General features: G+C 39.7%; 1 protein-coding gene across 3 annotated transcripts in view; it reads right to left on the bottom strand.

The window, feature by feature from the left end:
* The window catches only part of Tm4sf4 (transmembrane 4 L six family member 4), a 51,064-nt gene extending 29,785 nt beyond the window's left edge, over positions 1 to 21,279 (bottom strand). The window contains exons 1-3 of one of the 3 annotated variants that reach the window (XM_063281154.1): positions 21,012 to 21,279; positions 12,995 to 13,035; positions 3,682 to 3,773 (exon numbers count right to left, since the gene is read on the bottom strand). The gene's annotated coding sequence lies outside the window, so the exon portion shown is untranslated. The remainder of the gene's footprint in view (positions 1 to 3,681; positions 3,774 to 12,994; positions 13,036 to 21,011) is intronic. The other 2 variants (XM_039101566.2, XM_063281155.1) reach the window with 2 other exon arrangements.
* Positions 21,280 to 22,210: the final 931 nt, after the last annotated feature.

Here is a 22,210-nt window from a genome sequence, read left to right as displayed (position 1 = left end):
CATGTGTTCTTTCTTGATTGCTTCTATTTCCATTTTTAATTCCTTCAACTGTTTGATTGTGTTTTCCTGGAATTCTTTCAGGGATTTTTGCGATTCCTCTCTGTAGGCTTCTACTTGTTCTCTAAGGGAGTTCTTTATGTCTTTCTTGAAGTCCTCCAGCATCATGATCAAATATGATTTTGAAACTAGATCTTGCTTTTCTGGTGTGTTTGGATATTCAGTGTTTGCTTTGGTGGGAGAATTGGGCTCCGATGATGCCATGTAGTCTTGGTTTCTGTTGCTTGTGTTCCTGCGCTTGCCTCTCGCCATCAGATTATCTCTAGTGTTACTTTGTTCTGCTATTTCTGACCGTGGCTAGACTGTCCTATAAGCCTGTGTGTCAGGAGTGCTGTAGACCTGTTTTCCTGTTTTCTTTCAGCCAGTTATGGGGACAGAGTGTTCTGCTTTCGGGCGTGTAGTTTTTCCTCTCTACAGGTCTTCAGCTGTTCCTGTGGGCCTGTGTCTTGAGTTCACCAGGTAGGTTTCTTGCAGGGGAAAAGTTGGTCCTACCTGTGGTTCCAAGGCTCAAGTTTGCTCGTGGGGTACTGCCTAAGTCCTCTCCGCGGCGGCAGCAACCGGGAAGATCTGCGCCGCTCTTTCCGGGAGCCTCCGTGCACCAGGGTTCCAGATGGCGTTTTTCCCCTGTCTTCTTTTAAGTTCATTTTGGTGTATTTTCTTGTGTCCTCTTTGAATGTTTTGAATTCATTGAGTGTATTTAGAATTGTTCTTGTCAATTCAGTGTCTTAAATTTCATCTAAGTTGTTCTTCTTGAGGGAACATTACTAAGGAACTGGTGATTTGGGGGGAAGGGTGAGGTTTAACATCTTGTTTGTGTGTTTATGATGAATCCTTAGTCTACAGGGCCCAAATCCTAAGGTAGTACAGCCATTAGGGCAGGCTGAGGGGACTGAGCTGAGGCTACATCGTTTACTAGATCCACAGAAACATTGTGGAGTGTCTATTGTCCACAAATGAATGAGTCCAGAGGCAAATGTAGACAGGCTCTAGGGTAGGAACTTTTAGGTCTGGGTCCTTAGTAACCATACATAGTATCTATCTCTTATAGTTTGTAATTGAGACAGTGGTGGTTTGAATAAAAATGGTCCCTATAAGCTTATAGGGAGTGGCAGTATTTATAAAGATTAGGAGATGTGACCTTGTTGGAATAGTTGTGTCATTGAGAATGAGCTTGGTGGTCTCAGAAGTTCAATCCAGGCCTAATGGCTGGCTCTTGGTCTCAATCTCTCTTTCTCCACCCCCCACACCCCATGCCTGATGATCCAGATGTAGAACTCTTATCTCTCTTGTCTCCCTCTCCAACACCATGTCTGCATGTGTATACCACATGCAGGCTTTTGCCATGATGGTAATAGACTAAACTTCAGAATTATAAGCCAGCCCCAATGAAATGTTTTCCTTTATAAGAGTTGCTATGGGGTGTCTCTTAATCTTACTAAAACAGAAGCTTAGTCAATCAATTCTGTGACTCTCTGTAGTTCTATGAAAGTGTCTGGCAAAGTTATTAATCAGTACTTCTTAAACGGAGTGTGTATATGAATCACCACAGTCTGGATCTTACATGGCCATGAATCAGAGGGATGACCTCTAGCTTGGTGCCACTGGGAAGCAAGGGCTTGGCCATTTTATAATGTGGGAATTAATGAGAGGTTTCAAATCACCAAAGGGCATGTTCTTAAAGAAGATAGTTGAGCCTCTACTCATTTTTTCCTCTTTTGTCATGTATTAGCCATGAGGTGAACAGTTTTGTCCCATCACATAAAACCAAACCATAATGTGCTATCCTGGCACACACCTCAAAACAACAGAAGTAATCGATGGTGGCTAAAACTTCCAAACTATGTGTTAAAATGAACCTATTCTTTTATTAAGTTAATTATTTGTAAGTATGTGTCATAGTAACTGAAGGCTGACTAACTAATAGATCATTTGTAGTCTTGTTAAAATCTAGACTCTGACTTGGAAGGCCTAAAGTGGGCCCTGAGAACTCATTTCTAGCAAGGTTCATAAGGGCAGTCTTTGGGCCACAGGGTGTTTATTGTTGTATTTGTTTGGGATCAAATGGATGTCCTCTGCCCCTGAATTCTCCCTTTGCTCCTTGGCTTTCTGTGTGCATCTCAGGTGTCTACTTACACCCTTTGAGTTCCCACTTTGTTCTTCATGGGCATTTCAGAGGTCACCTCCTTAAGTTTCCACTTTGCTTTTTGTGGCCATTTTAACTATCCCCTCCCCTTTGAATTCCTATATTGCTATCTGTGGGCACCCCAAAGAGCTGCTGCTTGCTGTAACACCTTTCTGTTTTGGGGCAACCACTTCCAATTTAGCAATCCTAGAGGGCCTCTCTGCTCCCAGCATTCGTACTCTTGGGGTGGTGATGGGGTGTCTTACAGTGTTAGCTCGCTAGACTCTCATGATGATTGCCGCCGATCAGCAGATGTGTATTTACTGTAGCATTCCATCACTGTCATCCCATCCCTGTGTCACAGTCTTTAAGTTCCTCCCCAAGCCATAGTTTCTCCTCCCTCTATTGAAATGGAAGCCTGGAGCACCCCCTCTACCTTCTCTTTCATTTTATAGTTTTGTTTGTTTTCTCACCATCCTCTTTAACCTACATTTTATCATTGGCTTCATTAATGTTTCTGGGTCTTTCTTGTGTCATAAATTCTCTTATTCTCAGTGTGCCACACCCAAGATGTGTCACCAGCTGCTCTTCTCTCTTATACATCCAATATTCTCTTGTAATTCATTTCTTTACTTTCTCCTCACATGCTCAGTTTTTGCCTCCATTTTACCAACTTAATTCTAAGGGCATTAAAATAGATATGTCAAATAGAAAGGACTGTATAATGAATTCCTATTTATACATTAGTCAACTTCAATGATTAGCAAAATGTTTCATTTTTGAATTCCTTCTATATTGGGGACATCTTCCTTTGACTTTGTTCTCAACTGACACCTCATGTTTTCATTTGCTTTTAGGGTCAAACCCCTCTTCTTTTTTCCCAGCCCACTCTGATCTGCTAACTTCCTGTCAACTGATTCCTATCTGGTCTTACTACATACAGCTCATCATCAGCACCTCGTACTCACTCCAGGGGCTGTTTCTCAAGCTTCATTCTTCTTGAACCTCTCTGCCATGTCCCGCTGTTTCTTGACCTCTTCTCAATGAGCACCTGTAATTAATTTCTTCCCATGAAGGACTTTGGAAGTGAGTGCTCTGAAGCCTTCCTCTTGGCTTTTCAGGGCAATATCTTTTTCAAAAACTTATCATCATGTCAAAACCTTTAATCTTATCTCTGCCCTAACAGAGAAAATGAGACGCTCATTACATTCTATGACGTTGTCCTCTGGAAAGGTAAAGTGGTAAAGTCCTTGACGGTGCCTATTACAATGCCTTCCCTTAATGAAGGCATCATAAAATATTAACTGATAATAATGATGAGAGCGATAATAACCATTCACACAGGAGTATAAAACTAAGCTATGGTGAGCATAGGATATGGCCATTTCAACTCTTTTTGGATTCACCATATATCCAATTACCTGAAAGTAACTATACTAAAAGCCTACATTCTTATAACTTTAGTGTACTTTTACACTTCAACTTAATAAAAGAATACCTACCCATCACTTCTTCACAACTGAATTGAAAGCTGTTCACATATTCAAATATAACCAGTGGCAGGAGTTTCACAGGAAATAGGAGAGGCCAGGAGCTAGCAAGGAAAGAAGGGATTATTCTACTTAATGCAACACATCTCCTCTTCATCAAGGAAAAAATAAACATTTAAAAATGACATCACTTGGAACCCGGGCTACAGCCTAGACAATTATGTTTGAGAGATGTGACATACTGAAAGTTTAGGTCACATTCCATTCTTACATGTACATACTTGCAGACAAACCCTAAGAGGGCACAGTCTCATAGTCACCATGAGACTTGAGGCCTGCTCTGTCCAGACCCAAGATTTGTGTAATATTTACTTGATGAATTTATTTAGCCTTCAGTGCCTTCGATTGCCATCTATGTGGCTCTTGGCTCATTTACTAGCTTTGGAACGAGCCAAGTTGAGAAACAAAAAGATCCCCTTCCAACTCACTCAGCTTTTCTATTCTTTTCCTGCCCACCCCTGGGGAAAATAAATTGAAGAGATGTGTGCATGTATTAAATAGCCATTTTGTTGAAAGACTGTTACACTAGTTTTCCAGAGACTACATCTTTTGTATCAGTTATAGCTGCATAGCAAATCACTTAAAAAATTCAATGGCTTAAGTAAGTCTGAGGAGGCAAGAAATGATCTTGTGGTCTCAAAGAAATAGTCTGTCGCTGAAGCAGACAAGGAGAATGTGTCAGTAATGCTGGGGCTGAACTTAATCTCTGATTCTTTCTTCTAACCCATTTACATGGATTTCTTAACTTATACCTGCTAAATGAAATCATAAAACTACTTTAAAATGATAGTTATGGGTTGAAACTTTGTCTTCAAGTTTTATTTTTTATTTCCTTTGGTAATCATGCCTCTTAAAAACCTTTACTGTATTCAAAACTCTGAATCATATTGCATAATGAAAGCTTCAAAGTCCTTGACTTAAATTTCTTTTCCTTCCTTCCTTCCTTCCTTTCTTTCTTTCTTTCTTCCTTTCTTTCTTTCTTTCTTCCTTCCTTCCTTCCTTCCTTCCTTCCTTCCTTCCTTCCTTCCTCTCTTTCTTTCTTTCTTTCTTTCTTTCTTTCTTTCTTTCATCTTCCTTCCATCCTTTTTTCTTCCTTCCTTCTTCTTTTATTTTTATTTTTTGTAGTTCTGGCTGTCCTGGAACTTGCCAGGTATCTCAGACTGGCCTTGAATCTATGTCCTGAGTGATTGAATTAAAACCCTACCACATTTGGCTACATTTTTATGTATGAGCAAGAGGTCATTGTGGCACACAAATGAAAGTACTTGTCTCTTTATTCATTTTTGTTTTTTGCTTCAAGAAATAAAAGTGGATGAAATAAAATGATGCCATGACTTTGCCTTGAACCAGACACTGTAGGCTAAGCTCAGAAACACAGCAGCACATAGGTATATAGCCAGTACTGTAGAGATGACAGTGTATGACTAAGCTCAGAAACACAGCAACAGTACCTAGTACTGTAGAGAGCAAGAAGGCCAGGTGAAATGATTCTCTACACAACTGCAAATCTGATCTTCACTCTTGTGAATCCTGTGCCTGTTTTACTAGAGTTATATTACGCTATGTTCCTTGATTTTTCCTAACTTATATAACACAATTTCACCATCATAAAAAATTGAAAACCACTTTTAAGTAAATATGTTCTTGAATCTCCGTAGGAATATAGGGCAGGAGAAGAAGGTTTCACTTAGGTTATGATAGAAAAAAAATGTATCGACATTTAAAGTATAATTTTATAAAGAAAATTACAAAATGTGTCACATTGTGCTAAATAGTTTTATGTCAATTTGACATAAGCTAGAGTCATCTGAGAGGAGGGAGCCTCAGCTGAGAAAATGTCTCCATAATATCATAAGCCTGCAGGGTATTTTCTTAGTGATTGATGGAGGAGGGCCCAGCCTATTATGGGTGTGACCTGGGTTCTAAGAAGGACCATGGCTAGTGGTCCTGGGTTCTATAAGGAATCAAACTGAGCAAGTCACAAGGAGCAAGCTAGTAAACAGTGTCCCTCCAAGACCTCTGTATCAGCTCCTGCCTCCAGGTTTCTCCCCTGTTTGAGTTCCTGTCCTGATTTTCTTTGATGATGAACAGTGATATACATGTGTAAGCCAAATAAACCCTTTCCTACCCAACTTGCTTTTTGGTCATGGTGTTTTATTGTAGCAATAGAAACTCTGACTAAGACGTGTGTTCAATGTTTAATAAATGTAAGTATCTGTGCTCCTGTCTGATTAATCCTCTCTTTCTCTCTTACACACACACACACACACACACACACACACACACACACACACACACACACTTTCCTGTCTGATACAGATTGGGTTATGTCTTTCTTGAGTCTGAATTCAACTTACAATTTTCTTCTTTATTTTTTATTAGATATTTTTTATTTACATTTCAAATGTTATCCTCTTTCCCGGTTTCCCATCAATAAACCCCCTATCCCATTCACCCTCCCTCTTCTTGTGTGAGGATGTTCCCCGACCCAACCACCAACCTTTTCTTGCCTCGGCACCCTGACATTCCCCTACCCTGGGATGTCAAGCCTTGGCAGGACCAAGGCCTTCTTTTCCCATTGGTGCCCTACAAGGCCATCCTCTGCTACATATGCAGCTGGTGCCATGGGTCTTTCCATGTTTACTCTTTGGGTGGTGGTTTAGTCCCTGGGACCTCTGGTTGGTTGGTATTGTTGTTCTGATAGGGTTGCAAGCTCCTCCAGCTCTTTCAATCCTTTCTCTAACTCCTCCAATGAGGACCCTGTTCTCAGTTCGATGGTGGTTGGCTGCGAGCATTCGCCTCGGCATTTGTCATGCTCTGGACCATCACCAGCCATGGTTCTTCTTAGAACCCAGGACACACCCATAATAGGCTGGGCCCTCCTCCATCCATCACTAAGAAAATACCCTGCAGGCTTCTGATATTGCTGAGACATTTTCTTAATTGAGGTTCCCTCCTCTCAGATGACTCTAGCTTATGTTGGGCTGACACAAAACTATTGAGCTCATTGTGACACATTTTGTAATTTTCTTTATAAAGAAGAATCTCTCAGAAGACAGCAATATCAGGCTCCTGTCAGCATGTACTTCTTAGCTTCATCAAGATTATCTAGTTTTGGTGGCTGTATATATATGGGCTGTATACCCAAGCGGGGCTGGCTCTGAATGGCCATTCCTTCAGTCTCTGCTCCAAACTTTGCCTCCATGTATCCTATGAATAGATTTGTTCCCCCTTTTAAGAATGAGTGAAGCATTCGCACTTTGGTCCTCCTCCTTGAGCTTCATGTGATCTGAATATTGTATCTTGGGTAATTCAAGCTTTTGGGTTAATGTCCACTTATCAGTGAGTGCATACCATGTGTTTTTGTCTGTGATTGGGTTACCTTACTCAGGATGATATTTTCTAGCTCATTCCATTTGCCTATGAATTTCATGAAGTCATTGTTTTTGATAGCTGAGTAGTACTTCATTGTGTAGATGTACCACATTTGCTGTATCCATTCCTCTGTTGAAGGGCATCTGGGTTCTTTCCAGCTTCTGATTATTATAAATAAGGCTGCTATGAACATAGTTGAGCATGTGCCTTTGTTATATGTTTTGGGGCATCTTTTGGGTATATGCCCAGGAGAGGTACATCTGGGTCCTCAGGTAGTGGAATGTTCAATTTTCTGAGGAACCTTCAGACTGATTTCTACAGTGGTTGTACCAGTTTGCAATCCCACCAAAACTGGAAGAGTGTTTCTTTTTCTTCACATCCTCACCAGCATCTGTTGTCATCTGAGTTTTTGATCTTAGCCATTCTGACTGGTGTAAGGTAGAATCACAGGTTGTTTTGATTTGCATTTTCCTGATCACTAAGGATGTTGAACATTTCTTTAGCTACTTCTCAGCCATTTGATATTCCTCAGTTGAGAATTCTTTGTTTAACTCTGTACCCTATTTTTAATAGGGTTATTTGATTCTCTGGAGTCTAACTTTTCTAGTTCTTTGTATATATTGGATATTAGCCCTCTATTGGATGTAGGATTGGTAAAGATCTTTCCCCAATCTGTTGGTTGCCATTTTATCCTAATGACAGTTTTTATCACTATTGCTCTGTAATACAACTTGAGGTCAGGGATGGTGATTCCCCCAGAAGTTCTTTTAATGTTGAGAATAGTTTTTGCTATCCTGGGTGTTTTGTTATTCCAAATGAATTTGCAAATTGCTCTTTCTAACTCTATGAAGTATTGAGTTGGAATTTTGGTGGAGATTGCCTGAATCTGTAGATTGCTTTTGGCAAGATGGCCATTTTTATAATTTTAATCCTGCCAGTCCATGAGCATGGGAGATTTTTCCAACTTCTGAGCTCTTCTTTGATTTCTTTCTTTAGAGATTTGAAGTTCTTGTCATGCAGATCTTTCACTTGCTTGATTAAAGTCACACCAATGCATTTTATGTTATTTGGGACTATTGTGAAGGGTGTTATTCCCCTAATTTCTTTCTCAATCTGTTTATTCTTTGACTAGAGGAATGCTATTGATTTGTTTAAGTTAATTTTATATCCAGCCACTTTGCTGAAGTTGTTTATCAGGATTAGTAGTTCTCTGGTGGAACTTTTGGGGTCACTTAAGTATACTATCATGTTATCTGCAAATAGTGATATTTTGACTTCTTCCTTTTCAATTGGTATCCCTTTGACCACCTTTGGTTGTTTGATTGTTCTGGCTAGGACTTCCAGTACTATATTGAATAAGTAGGAAGAGAGTGGGCAGACTTGTGTAGTCCCTGATTTTAGTGGGTTTGCTTCAAGTTTCTCTCCATTTAGATTGATGTTGGGTACTGATTTCCTGTATGTTGCTTTTACTATGTTTAGGTATGGGCCTTGAATTCCTGATCTTTCCAAGACTTTTTAACATGAACAGGTATTGAATTTTGTTGAATGCTTTTTCAACATCTTATGACATGATCATGTGTTTTTTTCCTTGAGTTCATTTATATAGTGGATTATGTTGATGGATTTGCATATATTGAACCATCCTTGCATCCCTGGGATGAAGCCTACTTGATCATGATGGATGATTGTTTTGATGTGTTCTTGGATTCTGTTGGTGAGAATTTTATGGAGTATTTTTACATCAATATTTATAAGGGAAATTGATCTGAAGTTCTCTTTCTTTGTTGGGTCTTTGTATGGTTTAGGTATAAGTGAATTTGTGACTTAATAGAAGGAATTTGGTAGTGCTCTGTCTGTGTCTAGTTTATGGAATAGTTTGGATGATATTGGTATTAGGTCTTCTATGAAGGTCTGATAGAATTCTTCACTAAACCCATCTGGTCCTGGGCTTTTTTTGGCTGGGAGACTTTTAATAATTGCTTCTATTTCTTTAGGAGTTATGGGACTGTTTAGATGGTTTATTTGTTCCTGATTTAACTTTGGTACCTGGTATCTGTCTAGAAAATTATCCATTTCCTATAGATTTTCCAATTTTGTTGAATATAGGCTTTTGAAGTAGGATCTAATGATTTTTTTCAATTTCCTCAGATTCTGTTGTTATGTCTCTCGTTTCATTTCTGATTTTGTTAATTTGTATACTGTCTCTGTGCCCTCTGGTTAGTCTGGCTAAGGTTTTATCTATCTTGTTGATTTTCTCAAAGAACCAGCTCCTGGATCTGTTGATTCTTTCTATGGTTCTTTTTGTTTCTACTTGGTTGATTTCAGCTCTGAGTTTGATTATTTCCTGCCTTCTACTCCTTGGGTATATTTGCTTCTTTTTGTTCTAGAGGTTTTACGTGTTGAAGATATTTACTGGCCCTTTAAGTTAAGAAGTCTTCACTCTCTTCTATACCTATTATCCTTAGGTTGGATATTCTCATTGTGTCCTTGATTTCCTAGATGTTTGTGCTAGGAGCTTTTTGCATTTTACATTGTCTTTGACTGTTGTGTCAACGTTTTCTATGGTATCTTCTGTCCCTGATATTCTCTCTTCCATCTCTTGTGTTCTGTTGGTGATGCTTGCATCTATGACTCCTGATCTCTTTCTTAGGTTTTTTTATATCCAGGGTTGTCTCCTTTTGTGATTTCTTTTTTGTTTCTATTTCCATTTTTAAATTCTAGATGGTTTGTTCAAATCCTTCACCTGTTTGATTGTGTTTTCCTATAATTCTTTAAGGGATTTTTGTGTTTCCTCTTTAAGGGCTTCTACTTGTTTACCTGTGTTGTCCTGTAATTTTTTTTTATGGGTGTCATTTATGTCCTTCTTAAAGTCCTCTATCATCATCCTGAGATGTAATTTTAAATTCAAATCTTGCTTTTCAGGTGCCCTGGGATATCCAGTCTTTGCTTTGGTGGGAGAACTGAGCTCTGATGATTTCAAGTAGTCTTAGTTTCTGTAGTTTATATTCCTGTGCTTGCCTCTCACCATTTCATTGTTTCTGGTGTTAGCTGGTCTCGCTGTCTCTGACAGTGACTTGACACTCCTGTAAGCCAGTGTGGCAGCACTCCTAGAGACTGGCTTTTTCCCATTGAAATCTAGGTACAGAGAGTTGTGGGACCGGGTCAGCTCTAGGCTCAGGCAGAAACTGCAAAGGTCCTGTCACATACTTCTTCTGGGTTCTTGTGTCCTCAGAGCTACAGTTTGGTCCCTTGGAGCAGAAGTGGTTGTCTTACCTCTGCTCTCAGGTGTGTCAGCACTTCTGGTGACTGGCTTTCAGCTCTGGGTCAGCAGAGACTGGTGGGATCCTGTCCCTGACTGCTCTTAGGTTCCTATGTCCAGAGAGTTCTAGGCGGGTTCCTCTTGGGCCAGGAATGTGAGTAGGACTACTGCATTTCTGAGAGTCCAGTTCTCTCCCTCACAAGTATGGGAACAGAGAGCTGTGGGCTACAGTTTTCTTCATTACTGGAACTTCCTTTCTACTTTTTATTGTATTTACTTGTATGTTCCATAGTCCCCCTAATTAATAGTTAATTAATTAGTTAAACAAATACTTGCTGGATGTTACTGCTGAGCCAAGTAGTGCTGGTTTAGAGACATAGTGCATGTTGTTATGAGGCTGAATTAGGGACAATAGATAAACAAAGAAAATAAAGATAATAAAACCAATAAAAGAACCAGACAGGTCGGTCCCCAGCTCCGAAAAAAAGAACCAAAAAAAAAAAAAAAAAAAAAAAAAAAAGAACCAGACAGGATAGGAAGAAAATGCATGCAGTTGGATGGAAAAGTCTGTTCGAACTTGCTTCACTACATATTTGGGGAAACTGAGGATGAGATCTGAGGGTGAGAAGGGGAACCCCTATTCCAAGGGCTAAGGAACAGTGTAAAAGGACCCCTCTAGTGGGAAAAAGCCTTGCACCAGAGGCTAGAAGGTGAGGCCCTAAGGCTTTAGAGATCTGGCAGATCCTTGATGCTACTCTACCCTTTCCAAGTCTTCTGTCTGATTGGGTCTCCCCAGCGCAGCCAGCACTAGCCTCCAAAGTAACTTGCCTATCACAGCTCCATGTCCCAGGCCCTCCATCCTAATGTGCTCAGTTTGGTTTTCCCATTCTATTTTTTCTGGGCTCTAATCTGTTCTTGAAGAATGAAGTTCTTTGCCTCGTTAGAGCTTGAGGTTCAAAACCAAGTTAAAATCTTCTTTTTGATAGTGATTTTAAAACCCCATAAATTTAATCTCATTTAAGTCTATCCAGACAGACCTGGGTTCTTTCTGCTCATCACAAATGGAAAAACCATGTTGACAGTGTAGGGCAGGATGAGCATTTAGCAAGAAAAGGCCCAAGTTTAAAGTACGTCTCCCCAAGCCATCTGTCCATGGTGATTTCTTATAGATGAAATGGAATAGAGACAGCTCTTGGCAAGCACTAGAATTCAATTACTCTGCCTGATGGTCTGTTATGATTGCCCTGACATATAATAAAACAAATAACCAAGGTAACTCATCTCAGGAGAAGGGCAGCCAAATGAATGCTAAAATGATGGGATAAGACTTCCCTCTCTAACAGTGCTTTTTGTGGCATTAGAGGTTACTGCCATTGTTTTAGACAAACACACTTTTAAATATAAAAAACCTACTTTGGCTTTTTTTTAAATTTTATTTTTCTTGGATATTTTATATATTTACATTTCAACTGTTATCCCCTTTCCCCCTCTCTCCTATACCCCCTACTTTTGTTTTAATAATACAGTTGCCCTGATATCAATTCAGTCAAGCAGCCATAAATATTTTATTTTGTGCAAACTAACTCTTTAGTGCCATTTTAGTTTTGATGGGTATAGGTTAATTAGTGTAGGAAATCATGAACTCAGTATCTATTTTGTAAAATAAATTAAATGGAAAATATTGGAGGAAAGCATGCTTAGGAAGAATATTGTTTTACAGAATTTTGAGTTTGACAATCTCCCCACCACATGTACATATATATGATGATTTTTGTGTGCCTTTTTCTGAAAAAGCCAGTGTGAGAGGTGATCTAGGTAGCCAAGGAAGCTGAATGTTGATTGAAATATAGAACTGACTACTGCTTTACAGAAGTAAAATGTCAATGACTACCAAAATGAGTGTGTTTTTGGAGTGCTTGAAAAAAAAAACACAGCTAATTCACCTTTTAAAACATTTATCCTTTTCATTAATTCAAATATAAGTTCATTTTTTTTCTTCAGAAAAAAAGATCTAAGGGAGCCTATAATTACCCGAAAATAACACAAGACTTATGCCAGCAAATATTGACAAAACTAAAAAAGAAAGAAAGAAAGGAAAATGGAGCAGGAAGTTAATAGATTAGTAGTGAAGGTGCTTTCAGTGAGTCAGACTCTGAAGCTGACAGGACAGTGAGAAAGAAAAGGAACGCTGATAGGGCAGACTTGATAGCTCTCACTAGGAATTAATATCACAATCAACTTGCTTAACACTCTCAGCTTAATATTTTTCATGGTATTTTTATTACATAAGGTTTTACTCAAACCACAAAACAAAACATTTCTTTTTTCTGCTGAGTCTTCTCACCTGGGAGAAGAAGACCTGTGTCTTCTTCATCAGGGAGCACCTCACTCCATGAGATGGTTAATCTTGTCAATCTAATAGGTTTTAGAATAGGGGTTGGGGATTTAGCTCAGCGGTAGAGCACTTGCCTAGCAAGCTCAAGGCCCTGGGTTCGGTCCCCAGCTCCGAAAAAAAGAAAAAAGAAAAAAAAAGAAGAAAAAAAATAGGTTTTAGAATCACCATGGAGATAAACCACAGGCATCTCTGTAAAGGATTATCTAGATTAGGTTAACTGAGTGGAGAAGACTCACCAAGACTGTGATGATGGGGTTTCAATGGCTGGGACTCCAAACTAAATAAAAAAGGAGAAATTAGGCTGAGCACAGGCAATCATTGCTCTCTGCTAACCAACAGGGAAAACAATGTGATGTTTGTCTCGTTTGTTCCTAAAATGACAGCTTTCCTGCCCCATGGGCTGAACTCTTTGGAAATGTAAGCCAAAACAAACTTTCCTTTGTCCCTAAAGTTTCTTTTGTCAGGCTCTTGTCACAACAAAGTAATGAATACAGAAAATTGGTACCAAGCAGTGAGACTGTTGTTGTCTGACCATGTTGTCTGAAAGCCTTTGGAACTGGATTGGTAGAGGACTATGAAAGAATTTGGAACCTTGAGCTAGAAGACCCTTGACCCTTGTAGAGCCTGAGGATCCATGGAAATGGGAGCCTGGAAGAAGAGATTGCTGAAACATGGGCATAGAGACTCAACTGATGGGACTTCAGAGGGGAACAAGAACTCTACTAGGAGCCAGGCTGTGGGGCATTTATATGATGGCCTGAAAAAGAACCTGGCTGTATCCTGGCTGTATCCTGCCTGTGCCCTGAGAGCTTGGGTGGGGTTGAACTTGAAGGCAATGGACTCATTTATCTGGAAGAAGAAATGTGATGATGGGTGGCATTCAGGCTGTGTCATGAATTCTACTGATTGCTCTTGTCTAGCCTATAGGGAGAGAGAACAAAAAGTAGAGAAAGATGAAAAATGTGTGAAGTTTGACATGGAAAGGCATCCTAGCAAGTTTAAAGTTTCAGACAAGGAAAGTAAATGCACATGGCAGAAGTCTGTGGTTGTTAACTAGGTTAGTACTGTTAAAGAGAAGCATCAGTTGCTGCACTGTGAAAATAGGAGAGGTGATCAGAGGGTAAGACTTCGCCCACCAAAGGCTCCAATCTTTGAAACTGTGAATTCATTTGAAACGCTGGAACATTAGCTGAATGCTGCTGAAGGAACTCTCTGATCCTAGAAAGCAAGCTCCTAGAGAAGTGTTTCTCCCACTTGAGCACTTTGAGTTTTTGAATAACACCCAGACTAAAGTGAGTCACATTTTCTTGGATATTTCCCAAAGTTTCCCACCCAAACTGCATAGCAGGTTCCTTCTGACCAACTCTAATAATGCACTATGGTTCCCCATAATGCATATTACTCCTTACAGCAAACTGGGGAAAACACAAACCTGAACATATATAGGTGTTTCAGGAGGTCTTTGCTTGATAAACATTGGTAGCAGCGTAGTTAGAAGCCCCTTGGTGTCACGTTTTCCACTGGATAATAAAAGGTGTCTTAAGAAATATGTATGAATCCTAAACGAGTGAGTGTGTGTATTTACTTGGGGGTGTGAGTGTCAGAGTCCAGGAATTGAGAAGACTAACTTTATTATGTCACTATCTCTTAGATAGAAAATTTTAACTCAATGGCAACTGAGAGTGCCCAAGGTACTCTTAGGCGTGACATGTATTTGTGTTGTTTATAGTCTTCATCAGTATCTATAAGGGCTTGGTTCTCTTGCAGAGAATATAAAATTCCACAATTGCTTAATTCTTCTCTATAAAATGATACAGATTTTCATGTAACCTACACATATTCTTCTTTAGACTTTAACACAACTTTAGATTATTTATTTATGGTATTTAATAAAGTATAAATGACATGTAAAAAGCTGTTACACTACATTGTCTCAGAGAATGGCAAGAGAAAGCCTCCGTATATCCACTGTACTTTTCTGCTTTGTGGTTGTTGAATCTACAAATGCAGAATGTGGATACCAAAGGTTGACTCTACTTATCTTTTGAAGATAACTACCTACATACATACGAACCAAATCACTTGACATATACTATTTGCTTAAAAATCTTTTAAGTGAAAAGGAAATGGGTTGGTGTATGGATGAAACATAACATCACAAACTGATACTAACTGAAGATAAACGGGTATATCTAGGAGACCTAAGTTCAGTTTCTAGTATCCACACCAAGTGCCTCACAACCATCTAAACTCCAACTCTAGATTTGATGCCTCTGAACTGAGCAGGCACCTGTACTCATGTTCACATGCCCATATGCAGACACACACCTACACACAATTTGAAATAATAAAAAGTACAAATAAATATGAGGCCAGGCAAAGCTGGTGCATGCCTCTAACCCCAGTGTCCAGGAGGCAGAATCAGGTGGATTTCTGAGAATTCAAAGCCAGCCTGGTCTACAGAGTAAGTTCTAGGACAGCCAGGGATATACAGAGAAACTCTTGACTTGAAAAACCAAAAGTAAATAAATAAGTACAAATAAATCTTTAATAAAAGGATCCAATTACTCATTTGTGTGTCCAGTGCGGGGAAACACCAAAACTAAATCATGCTGTATCTAAATATAGAAATATAGAAACAAGATGTTCCAATTTAGAAAATCCCAGGGGTGTGGGATTTAGGGAAGATTTCTGCGCGCGCGCGTGTGTGTGTGTGTGCTTGTATGTGTGTGTGTGTAAGTAAGGCTGAACAAGTTTTCATTTCAGAAGCTATTACAGATGCGGTGAAGACAATTCAGGGAGATTTTTAGCTAAGTGGATACTGCACCTGAAATATCCACCTGAACCAGATATTACTCAGCTGTAAAGGAATGTAAGATGCAGGTGTTCTGGAATGATGCGTGGGAGGTGAAAGCTGGAAATATTCCTTCAGTTGACCCTGGCATGGCTGAGGTCATGTCTGTTGCTACGGAGCACATAGTTAAAGCAAATCACTTCATCCTGCTTGAGTCATAGAGTTAAAACAATTCTCTTTTCTTAATCCGGACATTAAGGTTTCTAAGGTCTGATCCTTGAAAATCAAACAAATTGTTGTGAAAATAAAATTCTCAGCATTAAATTATTCTGGTGAGAAGGAACCACCCATCTATTCAAATAATATTTTACAGCAGATCGAGCATGATTGAGGTAACACACATACTGAAGATAAATGGCTCCTAACAAGGTAGTTTTGCCCAGGAAACGAGAGACCAATCCCGTAGATGTCAAATCACAAACTGAGGTGCACTTTAAAAGAGAGCAGGGATTGATTATTGAATAAAGCATGAGGTTTATTCTATGGAAGAATTACCTGAGCAAGTGGCATTCATTCAAAACCATGACTATTGGAAACCAAAGGAAAGAAATCACTAAAAGAGAATGAAAGCGGGCAGTCATCGCATTGGCCCAAGGCCTTGGTTTTAACTCTTAAGCACAGCATGCTAAATTGCTTTCATGGAGGATGAAATCTGTAGGTCAAGTCCCAAGGCAACAAAGCTGTCTTGGCCAAGAGGAAGACATTTCAATCTGATGTAGGTATTTGCCTTTCAGGGAGCATTTCTAGTGGCAGGAAAAAGAAGCCCCACTTCCACTCACAAGAAAGATAGGAAATGAAATTTGTCGCTGCCAGTTCCCTTGCCTTGGGTGTATACGTTCCATTCCCTGTGGAGAAGCAGAATCTGTTTCCCACTCCCCTTAAGCCTGAGATGTGGTCTTGCTTGGTTGACTGTCAACATATGGCAGAAAAGACTCTAGATCTTTCTTAGTCTCAAGCTCTAGAATCACTGACAATTTTTGTCGGTTACATTGAGAGAAGCCTAGACTTTCTTTTTTGAAGAGAAGTGGCATGTCCAGAGGGCTGAGGCACTGGGAATATGAGAGAAGCTGCCATAGGCGAGTCTTCAGGCGCTTCTATCAGGAATAGGCAACTTACATGAGAATCATCCTACCAGCCCCAGTGAACCCACAGAATATCAAGGGTCAATCGTGTACTGTTCTAAGACAACATGCTTTAGGGGTGATTTAAGTAATGGAATCATTAACTCCAGAACCTATCAAGGTATGATGTTTGTCTCCTCCTCCACAACTGCCTGCTAGACTGATCTTTGTAGAACACACCAGATCTCTTCTAGTTTTACTGTGAAACTAGATGTGTGTAACACGATAGTGGACAAATGAAGACTGATGATCAAGTTTTCACTATGAGCTAAGGACAGTACCATGCAACTGGATATGCGCCATTTTGTTTCATTCCCTAAACAAGCATGAAGAGAAGTGATATCTCCATTTTAGAGGCAAGAAAACTGAGGTCACAAATTCACTGAGGAATGGAATCTACCTTATGGACGCTTGACTCCAACACCAAGCATCTTGCTTAAATACCACACAAGTCTCCTGGAAAGCTACTACAAAGTTCCTGTGATGTTATGGGAGATTATCTTTGTGGATATACACCATATTTAACATTCTCTTATTTTATAGTTTTACAATTATGAGTAGGTAGCAGTTATTTGTTGCTACATAACAAGTTACCACAAGCACCCAGTGATATTAAACAATGAACATGTATTACTCTCCCACTGTCTGAGAGTCAGAAACTTGGATACAGCTTAGGAGGGTGTTTTTTGCCTCACAATTTTTCACAAAGTTAAAAGTATTGTCCAAACTGCACATTCCCATGCTTGTCTGCACTGGCAGGGTTCAACTGTGACCTTTTGGATTGTTCTCTTCTTGGATATTGATCAAAAGTGTTACTAGTTTCCTTGGCTTATGGGCCTTTCTATAGAAAGAGAAAAGCAAGCAAGCAATGGTCCAAGAAATCCAACAGTGTGGAAATCAGAGTCTTTTCATAACTTCATTTCAGAAGTCACAATCTAAAACTCTTATGTTAGAGGTAAGCCACTGGGGTGGGTCCATACTCAGAGGAAGGGATTATGCAGATGCATGGATGCGCAGATAGGATGGGTGAGACCTGTCTGGGTGTCTGCCTACTGTCCTATCAGACAAGACTGATAGGAGTGTGCTATAGTTCTATAGGTGCTATAGTAAGGAACATTGTATCCAGATCCTATTTTATGGTGTAGTGCTCGAGATTGTGGCATTGAAAGGTAGTAGAACTTTTAGGAGATGAAGGTTTTCTTCTTACAGCATTGGGAGCATTCATTTACAAGGGACTATGGGTTTTTTTCCTTCCTTTTGCCCCGAGGTAGGTAGCTATTTCTGCTATACGTACACTCTTGTCAGAGTTCCAAGAAATAGGACTGTTGACAATGGGCTGGGAGTGTGAGTCAAAATAAACTCTCTTGATCTGGGGCTACAGCTCAGTAGCCAAACAGTGGGCTAGGTTTTGTGAGGCTCTGCATCCAACTCCTATTACTGAAGCACCCTGCTAAAGATTCCATTTTTTTTCTATGTAAGTTAATTGTCTTAAGTATTTTATTTTAGTGTCAGAGAGTTGACTATTAAACAATGATCATTTTTCTCCAGTCATTATAGGACTGAGCTATGAGGCTACACTTTATTCTTATTTATTCTCTCCTTTTTGACTCCTTTCCAGTGCTGAGGATGAACCTGGGACCTTGTATTTGCTAGGTAGGTACTCTCCTGCTGAGGTACACCCTAAGCCCAACACTGGATGTTTTACAGCTTACAGCAAATGTTTTCTCCACTTGTTTGAAGGATCCTTTTTGGTCCTTTTTGGTGGTGAATTGTGTTTCAGAGCAGAAGGCTTTGTTTTTGTTTGTTTGTTTGTTTGTTTTGTCTTCCTATGACGATCATTTTCTATTTTGGGTCAGCTCTGGTCTCCTTCATGGGCCTGCTCCATTTTCTGTCAAATCATCTTCTTATTTCTTAATAGCAAAGACATTACATATTCAAGGTAGAAGTCAAATACATATGTATACATATGTATACACACACACACACACACACACACACACACACACACACACACACACACACACACACACACTGGGATAGTCTGAGAGAGTTACTACTAATAAAACCGAAGCTTTCTGCCCTGTGTTTCCTGAACTTTCTATAGCTTATCTGTAAGTCCCAAAGGGAACTGACAGTCAGTCTAAAGTGAGCGGAAGGCACCTTTGTGCTGCTAACTCAGCCACAGGCCAACTTGGAGACCTTTCACCAACTCTATTGCTTACTCCTGGACTTTTATCAGGAAAATTGTCACTGTGTCATAGTGTCCTTCTTCATAAAACAGCAGTATAAAGCCAGAGGGTCTAAAGAATGATTAAATTGGGCTGGGGATTTAGCTCAGTGGTAGAGCGCTTACCTAGGAAGCGCAAGGCCCTGGGTTCGGTCCCCAGCTCCGGAAAAAAAAGAACAAAAAAAAAAAAAAAAAAAAAAAGAATGATTAAATTAATGGGTCTGAAACTGTTGTGCAAGGTAGGTCACAAGAACATTAGGATAGTTATGCTTGTACTAGTTTGATTTTTATTTCTTGCTGGATATCATTAAACTACAGGGCATTTTGTAGTTTTACAAAATGATTGTATATGTCTTAGTCGTCGTTTAGAAAATATCATTAGGAAGAGTATTATGGTAGGAAAGGCTGTAGACAAGAGGCAGAGAGGGGCTCCAATAAACTATTTGACTTAGGTTAAGTCAGAACCGAAGGGGAGGTTACTATACACCCAGCCACTGTGGTCTTTTCTTCAGAAATGCTGTATTTTTCTCTTTGACCCTCGCTGATATCACCATAGAAGCGTGGATGAGAAAGCCTCGCTCTTCTAGTATCGGGTTGGTTGGAGTGAAGAAATGAGGAGTTCTGGACACTCTCCCTTTGCTATGCCCCACTTCTGACACATGGCACAAAACACTGCATTGCTTTGAGGAACCATTGAATGTCACACTAATTTTATCCACTATTATTTCTGAGAACTCCACTGTCTCTGCCTGTTCTAATCTCTACAGTCCTTAGCTGTTTGTAGATATTCTCTAAAAGGCTCTTCCCAGATCCTCTCTTCCTACATAGATCTAGTTACTAACTATTCCAGGGCACTTACTAGCCCCTTGCAAGCTATGGAGTTATGTGTGTAACTTCAAACAGGTATTTGTGTAGACATGGTCACCACAAATCTTTGTCCTTCCATAGAAGAGTAACTTGAAATGATTTGGTTCTTAGTTAAGACTTAGTCATTACTCTGTGCTTCAAGTGAGTCACATCATTTAGTTCCCATAGCAACGCCGCACTGTCTGTAATGTTATTATGCCTTGTAAGCAGATGGAGGAAATGTAAGCACCGGCAGCAGCCTAAGGTCATGCTTTTAGGAAAGAGTGGGCTGGCATTTCCAGGCCTCTTAGTCTACTGTATTCCTCTGTCTTGTCAATGCAGAGTAAGCTGCTGTACATTTCCTTGCTGAATTTAATAAACCTCTGAGAATTGAATTAAATGAAACAGTGTAGCTATGGTAACCACTGCCTACCTTCGTCTTGTAGTGACTAGAACTTTAATGACTATAAATAGCTGACTATAAAGAAATGTAGGAAAATGACCAAAGGTAGGAAATAACAAATAGTGGATAGAACGTTAGGTGTAGAATCTAACATTTGTCTGAGGTTTCATCTTTAACACTTGGCAGGTTAGAGTCCTGGATAAGCAGTTTGAGCTTCTCAATTTTTCCATCTTTTGATTAGGATTAAATAAGGCATATATATTATATTATATATTACATATATACATATATTACATATTATATATATTAGACTATCACCTAAAGTATATACATGCTTTAGTAAATTATTCAATATTTTAGTTTTGATTTATTAAGTATCGGTCACATTAAAACAAAACATGCATTAAAGTTCAACTGCTGGCCACATCGTTATCTTGAAATCTGCCTTTGGGTTTCAAGCAGAACTGTTCTCCACCAGACAGCAGAGACATGAATTGACCTTAAAATGTTGATCACACTTCTAGCCAAAGAATTACTAGGATAGACCACTTTCTTTTGCAGCTTGTCTTTTTTTTCTACCATGGTAGTGATAGATTGCTGCAGGATCTGGAACGGCCAAAGAAAATGTGGATCAGACCCCTTACAAAGTTACAGGACAGCTATCTGGGTTGTATACAGCTACTGTCTTTGCATATGTCAACTTCAGGTTAGAAATAACACTGGTGTATGTGTGTGTGTGTGTGTGTGTGTGTGTGTGTGTGTGTATGTGTGTGTCCTTAATGTGCATATCATATTTTCTTACCTCACATAATTCATACAAATATTTTGGGATCTCAGCTGGTAGGTCCGGGAACATCTTAACAGAGTCTGGTTGGACTGTTGGAAGCTAGGAAGAACTCCATAGAAAATTGTCACAGTCTCTCCAGGGACTGACCCAGAGTTTTCTGTTTCTCCTTTAGTTGTCTTCTGGGCTCACTAGACAAATTTCTCTGGTGAGGTTTTCTGAAGTAAAGCCCCTGACTTGAGTGACATCTCATTGAGATTATGGGTTGAGTTTTACAGCGTCAGTCATGTCATTGTTCTTCTATGACCTCAGTATCTAGGTCTCATCAAACCCTGCCCTCCTTGAGCCCACAGGCAGTGTCCTCAATAGCTACAACTAGGAGAGAGAGCTTGTGGCCACATCAGAGCCAAGGAGGGGTTTGACTATGACTGGGAGTTTTCTCTATAATGATAGGAGATCTGCTGTGCCTGGAGCAGAGCTATCACACTGCCTGTTAGTCACCTCTTAACAATCTTGCTTGGAGCCTGGAATGATAAGTGCTTTAGTATCACAGTGTGCTTCCTGTGACCCTTGTTCATTCTTAACTTTTATAACAGGTTTTCTTTTCTTCCCACCTTTTTTTTTTTTTAAGTTTAATTGATAAGAACCTATGACAGGTATGTTTGTAAGCAGGATTCTCTTTGGAAAGAACACTTCAGTGTTGTCAAATAAGAACGTAGTTCATGGAAAACTAATTTTAACTACTCAAAGACATGGGCTAAAGACTGGCAAGGTGGGTCAGTGGGTAAAGGCTTTTGCTGTCAAGGGTGATGACCTGAATTTCGTCCCTGGACCCATGTAGTGGAAGGAGAGAATAGATTCCTGCAGATTGTTCTTAGACCTTCACAGAATTATTGTGGTACCCTCACCTCAAATCAACACATACATACAATTAAAAAAAAATTAGAAACAGGGGGTTAGAAATGGAGCCATGTTTTTCTGGATTTTCTGGGGAGCCAGGGTTTAATTGTTGACGTGAGTGATTTACTGAGTATTTGAATCATTGCCAGCAGAGTTTGGCACTCTGAATATTGGACAAGGCAAGAGACATTGGTGTACGGGGCAATCAATGCTTGTCATCACAGTTAGGTTTGGACTTAGGCTCATAGAAGACTATTGGGGAAACTTGACTTTTAAAGTCTGCCTCTTATAGTCCGAATCATGGAGCTTTTTTTGAA

This window comes from Rattus norvegicus, chromosome 2, assembly GCF_036323735.1.
Source record: "Rattus norvegicus strain BN/NHsdMcwi chromosome 2, GRCr8, whole genome shotgun sequence".
NCBI lineage: Eukaryota > Metazoa > Chordata > Mammalia > Rodentia > Muridae > Rattus > Rattus norvegicus.
This window is presented reverse-complemented; position numbering and strand designations above follow the sequence as displayed.